Source organism: Panthera onca, chromosome A2 (genome assembly GCF_046562875.1).
Source record: "Panthera onca isolate mPanOnc1 chromosome A2, mPanOnc1 haplotype 2, whole genome shotgun sequence".
Lineage (NCBI taxonomy): Eukaryota > Metazoa > Chordata > Mammalia > Carnivora > Felidae > Panthera > Panthera onca.
In genome coordinates this window covers 10,504,228-10,512,448 of record NC_138340.1, presented here as the reverse complement: position 1 = coordinate 10,512,448, position 8,221 = coordinate 10,504,228, and positions in this window count along the sequence as shown.

The following is an 8,221-nucleotide window of genomic DNA, read 5'->3' as shown; positions in this document are numbered from 1 at the left end:
CTTAGGAAGCAGGACTTATGGATCAATCACACGGTCCCCATGTTAACTACTGATTCCAAAATGATATGCTTTACCTTTTTTTTAAGGAGGCTTCACACCCAATGTGGGGTTTGAACTCACGACCCTGAGATCAAGAGTTGCATGTTCTACCAAGCCAGCCAGGTGCCCCCGTTTCAAACCACTTTGAAACTCAATAGCTGAACCGGCTCACAATTCTTTATGCTATCTCCAAGTTCAACCCAACGGAGCGGAAAGAAAGAGTGTATAATTGTCTGCCAAGAAAGCTTCAGAGAATTCACTGGAAAATACTGAGTTCACTAACATGCTGAAAGCAAGGGCAACATTCAAAATGCAATGGTTTTTCTACCAAAGGAAAAATAAATTTTAAAATACAAAGAGCTGAGGGGCGCTTGGCAGCTCAGTCAGTTAAGGGTCCGACTTCGGCTCAGCTCATGATCTCGCGGTTTGTGAATTTGAACCCCGCGCAGGGTGGAGAGCTCGGCGCCTGGAGCCTGCTTCAGATTCTGTCTCCCTCTCTCTCTGCCCCTCCCCTGCTCATGCTGTCTCTCTCTCTCTCTTTCTCTCTCTCTCTCTCTCTCAAAAATAAACATTAAGAAAAAAATTTTAATAAAAAAATAAAATAAAAATACAAAGAGCTGTTTAAATTTAAAAATAATGGGCGCCTGAGTGGCTCAGTCGGTTGAGCGTCCAACTTCAGCTCAGGTCATGATCTCATGGTTCATGGGTTCAAGCCCCGTGATAGGCTCTGTGCTGACAGCTCGGAGCCTGGAACCTGTTTCAGATTCTGTGTCTCCCTCTCTCTGCCCCTCCCCCTGCTCGCACTCTCTCTGTCTCTCTGTCTCTCTGTCTGTCTCTCTCTCAAAATAAACAAACATCTAAATAAATAAATAAATAAATAAATAAATAAATAAATAAATAAAATTTAAAAATAAAACCTCAACAGGAGCTCCCAGGTGGCTTAGTCGGTTAAGCGTCTGACTCTTGATTTTGGCTCAGGTCATGGTCTCGCATTTCATGAGTTCAAGCCCCACATCGGGCTCTGTGCTGACAGTGCAGAGCCTGCTTGGGATTCTCTCTCACTCTCTCTCGCTCTCGCTCTCTCTCTTTCTCTCTCTCTCTCTCAATCTCTCTCTCTCCTTCTGTCTCTGCCCCTCCCCACCTTGCTCTCTCTGTCTCTCTCAAAATGAATAAATAAACTTAAAATTAAAAAAATAAAATAAAACCTCAACAGCACCTAAGAACAATCCCATAAGAAATGCATGAAGTTCTCAAGGAGAAAACTGTAAGGTGTAACTGGAAGAAATCATAACCTACACAAAGAGAGAGAGTTGTGTTAGTAGTGATGGAAAAGTCTTAATACTGTAAAAAAGTTACTACCTCCAAGTTCATCTACACAGTCAATGCAACAGCAGTCAAAATCCCAAGACATTTTCACGGACTTTAGTAAACTGTCTATAAAGTGTATTTAGAAGAAAAAATGTGACAGAAAAGATAGGCCACTTACAAAGAAGAATAAGCAATTAGGCGCTCACAATGGGCCATTTCTTGCTCTTTGCTTTTTCTTGACTGAACATTAATCAGGCTTCTCTCTTTCCTACAGGCCCCTGAATTCTGCGTACCCTCAAGCCTGAGCAAGTACCCAAAAAGTGGAACATACCCTTGCCATCAGCCTCTCCTGGGAATTGGCTGACCACAGCAAGACCCTCTTTTTGCCACAACACACTGATAATTTCCTCTTATTTGTCCAGCTTCCCCTCCAAAGACTCTGCTTATCTCTACCTGCTTCTTCCTTTACCCTATAAAATAAAAATATTTTTCCATATGATTTTGAGATACTCATGGATTTCTGAGAATCTTCTCCCTACAACAATAGTCCTTCTAAGTAAAGTCTCTCCTTATTCAAGCCCAGATTTAAAGTTATTTGAAAGAAAACACAGGGATTTGTGTCATAACATCTATAAAAACAAAACCATGGCAGTTTTTAACATGTGGTATTGTTCCAGGAATAGAAAATGAGTCAATGAAAAAAAACGTAAAGAATACATCATCTACAGCAATGTGACGTTCCATAGAAATAGCATTTCAATTCAACGTTTGAAACACTGAATGTGAAGTCAGGGAAGTCACAAATTCTCTCAATAAATGGTGTCAGGACGACAGGCTATCCACTTAGGAATGAACAAATTCCAGGCACATCAAAATCTACCAAGATTATTAAAATATTGGAAAATGAAGGACAACATCCCAGGCAAGATTAAAGCAAAACTCGTACAGTAAATAATTGAAAACCTGGACCAAAACGAAATTATAAGTTTATGGTGACACCACTCTCAATTTCTTCTTTATTGCAATTGTAATAGGATTGGCATTTACACTGTTTGTTATCAGTGTGAATGTGGACACACAGAATCATCAAGTGATGCTGGTGTTCCAGGGTACCCCTGTCCATGGTGGCCCAAAACCATACGGCAAACAGAGTGCACATCTTCCTGGACCCATTACACAGTGGTCAACTGTTTGCCTGGTGGCACCCTCAGTATCTGTCCCATCTGCCAACTTAGCTACAGATTCCCATTTCTGGGAGCAGTCCTGAGCTATGCCAGTCTATTAGTAGTCAGATTCCAGTTTGGAAGGAGCTGCCGGATTGTATCTGGTTAATAACACACATGCTCTTCAGGTTCCTGGGGTTCCTGTTAAGGATGAGAGAAGGGTTGAATTAACAGAGACTACTTCCAGGGACACCTGACTAGCTCAGTCTGTGAAGTACATGACTCTTGATCTTGGGGTGGTGAGGCCAAGTCCCACTTTAGATGTAGAGATCACTTAAAAAAAATAATTTTTAAAAAAAGAAGGAATACAACTGTGATTGATAAGCATATGTTAATTAAAATCTGCATTTGAGGGGGTTCCGGAAGATGGCGGCGTAGGAGGACGCGGGGCTCACAGCGCGTCCTGCCGATCACTTAGATTCCACCTACACCTGCCTAAAGAACCCAGAAAACCGCCAGAGGATTAGCAGAAGGGAGTCTCCGGAGTCAAGCGCAGACTAGAGGCCCACGGAAGAGGGGCTCCTCCTGAAGTGGATCACCTAAGGAGAAGCGAGCTAAGCCTGCCCCTCCAGCCCCCGTGCACCTTGCCTACCCACCCCAGCTAATACGCCAGATCCCCAGCAACACAAGCCTGGCAGTGTGCAAGTAGCCCAGACGGGCCACGCCACCCCACAGTGAATCCCGCCCCTAGGAGAGGGGAAGAGAAGGCACACACCAGTCTGACTGTGGCCCCAGCGGTGGGCTGGGGGCAGACATCGGGTCGGACTGCAGCCCCGCCCACTAACTCCAGTTATACACCACAGCACAGGGGAAGTGCCCTGCAGGTCCTCACCACGCCAGGGACTCTCCAAAATGACCAAACGGAAGAATTCCCCTCAGAAGAATCTCCAGGAAATAACAACAGCTAATGAACTGATCAAAAAGGATTTAAATAATATAACAGAAAGTGAATTTAGAATAATAGTCATAAAATTAATCGCTGGGCTTGAAAACAGTATACAGGACAGCAGAGAATCTCTTGCCACAAAGATCGAGGGACTAAGGAACAGTCACGAGGAGCTGAAAAACGCTTTAAACGAAATGCAAAACAAAATGGAAACCACGATGGCTCGGCTTGAAGAGGCAGAGGAGAGAATAGGTGAACTAGAAGATAAAGTTATGGAGAAAGAGGAAGCTGAAAGAAAGAGAGATAAAAAAATCCAGGAGTATGAGGGGAAAATTAGAGAACTAAGTGATACACTAAAAAAAAATAATATACGCATAATTGGTATCCCAGAGGAGGAAGAGAGAGGGAAAGGTGCTGAAGGGGTACTTGAACAAATTATAGCTGAGAACTTCCCTGAACTGGGGAAGGAAAAAGGCATTGAAATCCAAGAGGCACAGAGAACTCCCTTCAGACGTAACTTGAATCGATCTTCTGCACGACATATCATAGTGAAACTGGCAAAATACAAGGATAAAGAGAAAATTCTGAAAGCAGCAAGGGATAAACGTGCCCTCACATATAAAGGGAGACCTATAAGACTCGTGACTGATCTCTCCTTTGAAACTTGGCAGGCCAGAAAGGCTTGGCACGATATCTACAGTGTGCTAAACAGAAAAAATATGCAGCCGAGAATCCTTTATCCAGCAAGGCTGTCATTTAGAATAGAAGGAGAGATAAAGGTCTTCCCAAACAAACAAAAACTGAAGGAATTTGTCACCACGAAACCAGCCCTACAAGAGATCCTAAGGGGGATCCTGTGAGACAAAGTACCAGAGACATCACTACAAGCATAAAACATACAGACATCACAATGACTCTAAACCCATATCTTTCTATAATAACACTGAATGTAAATGGATTAAATGCGCCAACTAAAAGACATAGGGTATCAGAATGGATAAAAAAACAAGACCCATCTATTTGCTGTCTACAAGAGACTCATTTTAGATCTGAGGACACCTTTAGATTGAGAGTGAGGGGATGGAGAACTATTTATCATGCTCCTGGAAGCCAAAAGAAAGCTGGAGTAGCCATACTTATATCAGACAAACTAGACTTTAAATTAAAGGCTGTAACAAGAGATGAAGAAGGGCATTATATAATAATCACAGGGTCTATCCACCAGGAAGAGCTAACTATTATAAATGTCTATGCGCCAAATACCCGAGCCCCCAGATATATAAAACAATTACTCATAAACATAAGCAACCTTATTGATAAGAATGTGGTCATTGCAGGGGACTTTAACACCCCACTTACAGAAATGGATAGATCATCTAGACACACAGTCAATAAAGAAACAAGGGCCCTGAATGATACATTGGATCAGATGGACTTGACAGATATATTTAGAACTCTGCATCCCAAAGCAACAGAATATACTTTCTTCTCGAGTGCACATGGAACATTCTCCAAGATAGATCATATACTGGGTCACAAAACAGCCCTTCATAAGTTTACAAGAATTGAAATTATACCATGCATACTTTCAGACCACAATGCTATGAAGCTTGAAATCAACCACAGGAAAAAGTCTGGAAAACCTCCAAAAGCATGGAGGTTAAAGAACACCCTACTAACGAATGAGTGGGTCAACCAGGCAATTAGAGAAGAAATTAAAACATATATGGAAACAAACGAAAATGAAAATACAACAATCCAAACGCTTTGGGATGCAGCGAAGGCAGTCCTGAGAGGAAAATACATTGCAATCCAGGCCTATCTCAAGAAACAAGAAAAATCCCAAATACAAAATCTAACAGCACACCTAAAGGAAATAGAAGCAGAACAGCAAAGGCAGCCTAAACCCAGCAGAAGAAGAGAAATAATAAAGATCAGAGCAGAAATAAACAATATAGAATCTAAAAAAACTGTAGAGCAGATCAACGAAACCAAGAGTTGGTTTTGTGAAAAAATAAACAAAATTGACAAACCTCTAGCCAGGCTTCTCAAAAAGAAAAGGGAGATGACCCAAATAGATAAAATCATGAATGAAAATGGAATGATTACAACCAATCCCTCAGAGATACAAACAATTATCAGGGAATACTATGAAAAATTATATGCCAGCAAATTGGACAACCTGGAAGAAATGGACAAATTTCTAAACACCCACACTCTTCCAAAACTCAATCAGGAGGAAATAGAAAGCTTGAACAGACCCATAACCAGCGAAGAAATTGAATCGGTTATCAAAAATCTCCCAACAAATAAGAGTCCAGGACCAGATGGCTTCCCAGGGGAGTTCTACCAGACATTTAAAGCAGAGATAATACCTATCCTTCTCAAGCTATTCCAAGAAATAGAAAGGGAAGGAAAACTTCCAGACTCATTCTATGAAGCCAGTATTACTTTGATTCCTAAACCAGACAGAGACCCAGTAAAAAAAGAGAACTACAGGCCAATATCCCTGATGAATATGGATGCAAAAATTCTTAATAAGATACTAGCTAATCAAATTCAACAGCATATAAAAAGAATTATTCACCATGATCAAGTGGGATTCATTCCTGGGATGCAGGGCTGGTTCAACATTCGCAAATCGATCAACGTGACACATCACATTAACAAAAAAAAAAAGAGAAGAACCATATGATCCTGTCAATTGATGCAGAAAAGGCCTTTGACAAAATCCAGCACCCTTTCTTAATAAAAACCCTTGAGAAAGTCGGGATAGAAGGAACATACTTAAAGATCATAAAGGCCATTTATGAAAAGCCCACAGCTAACATCATCCTCAACGGGGAAAAACTGAGAGCTTTTTCCCTGAGATCAGGAACACGACAGGGATGCCCACTGTCACCGCTGTTGTTTAACATAGTGCTGGAAGTTCTAGCATCAGCAATCAGACAACAAAAGGAAATCAAAGGCATCAAAATTGGCAAAGATGAAGTCAAGCTTTCGCTTTTTGCAGATGACATGATATTATACATGGAAAATCCGATAGACTCCACCAAAAGTCTGCTAGAACTGATACATGAATTCAGCAAAGTTGCAGGATACAAAATCAATGTGCAGAAATCAGTTGCATTCTTATACACTAACAATGAAGCAACAGAAAGACAAATGAAGAAACTGATCCCATTCACAATTGCACCAAGAAGCATAAAATACCTAGGAATAAATCTAACCAAAGATGTAAAAGATCTGTATGCTGAAAACTATAGAAAGCTTATGCAGGTAATTGAAGAAGATATAAAGAAATGGAAAGACATTCCCTGCTCATGGATTGGAAGAATAAATATTGTCAAAATGTCAATACTACCCAAAGCTATCTACACATTCAATGCAATCCCAATCAAAATTGCACCAGCATTCTTCTCGAAACTAGAACAAGCAATCCTAAAATTCATATGGAACCACAAAAGGCCCCGAATAGCCAAAGTAATTTTGAAGAAGAAGACCAAAGCAGGAGGCATCACAATCCCAGACTTTAGCGTCTACTACAAAGCTGTCATCATCAAGACAGCATGGTATTGGCATAAAAACAGACACATAGACCAATGGAATAGAATAGAAACCCCAGAACTAGACCCACAAACGTATGGCCAACTCATCTTTGACAAAGCAGGAAAGAACATCCAATGGAAAAAAGACAGTCTCTTTAACAAATGGTGCTGGGAGAACTGGACAGCAACATGCAGAAGGTTGAAACTAGACCACTTTCTCACACCATTCACAAAAATAAACTCAAAATGGATAAAGGACCTGAATGTGAGACAGGAAACCATCAAAACCTTAGAGGAGAAAGCAGGAAAAGACCTCTCTGACCTCAGCCGTAGCAATCTCTTACTCGGCACATCCCCAAAGGCAAGGGAATTAAAAGCAAAAGTGAATTACTGGGACCTTATGAAGATAAAAAGCTTCTGCACAGCAAAGGAAACAACCAACAAAACTAAAAGGCAACCAACGGAATGGGAAAAGATATTTGCAAATGACACATCGGACAAAGGGCTAGTATCCAAAATCTATAAAGAGCTCATCAAACTCCACACCCGAAAAACAAATAACCCAGTGAAGAAATGGGCAGAAAACATGAATAGACACTTCTCTAAAGAAGACATCCGCATGGCCAACAGGCACATGAAAAGATGTTCAACGTCGCTCCTTATCAGGGAAATACAAATCAAAACCACACTCAGATACCACCTCACGCCAGTCAGAGTGGCCAAAATGAAGAAATCAGGAGACTATAGATGCTGGAGAGGATGTGGAGAAACAGGAACCCTCTTGCACTGTTGGTGGGAATGCAAATTGGTGCAGCCGCTCTGGAAAGCAGTGTGGAGGTTCCTCAGAAAATTAAAAATAGACCTACCGTATGACCCAGCAATAGCACTGCTAGGAATTTATCCAAGGGATACAGGAGTACTGATGCATAGGGGCACCTGTACCCCAATGTTTATAGCGGCACTCTCAACAATAGCCAAATTATGGAAAGAGCCTAAATGTCCATCAACTGATGAATGGATAAAGAAATTGTGGTTTATATACACAATGGAATACTACGTGGCAATGAGAAAAAATGCAATATGGCCTTTTGTAGCAACATGGATGGAACTGGAGAGTGTGATGCTAAGTGAAATAAGCCATACAGAGAAAGACAGATACCATATGGTTTCACTCTTATGTGGATCCTGAGAAACATAACAGAAACCCATGGGGGAGG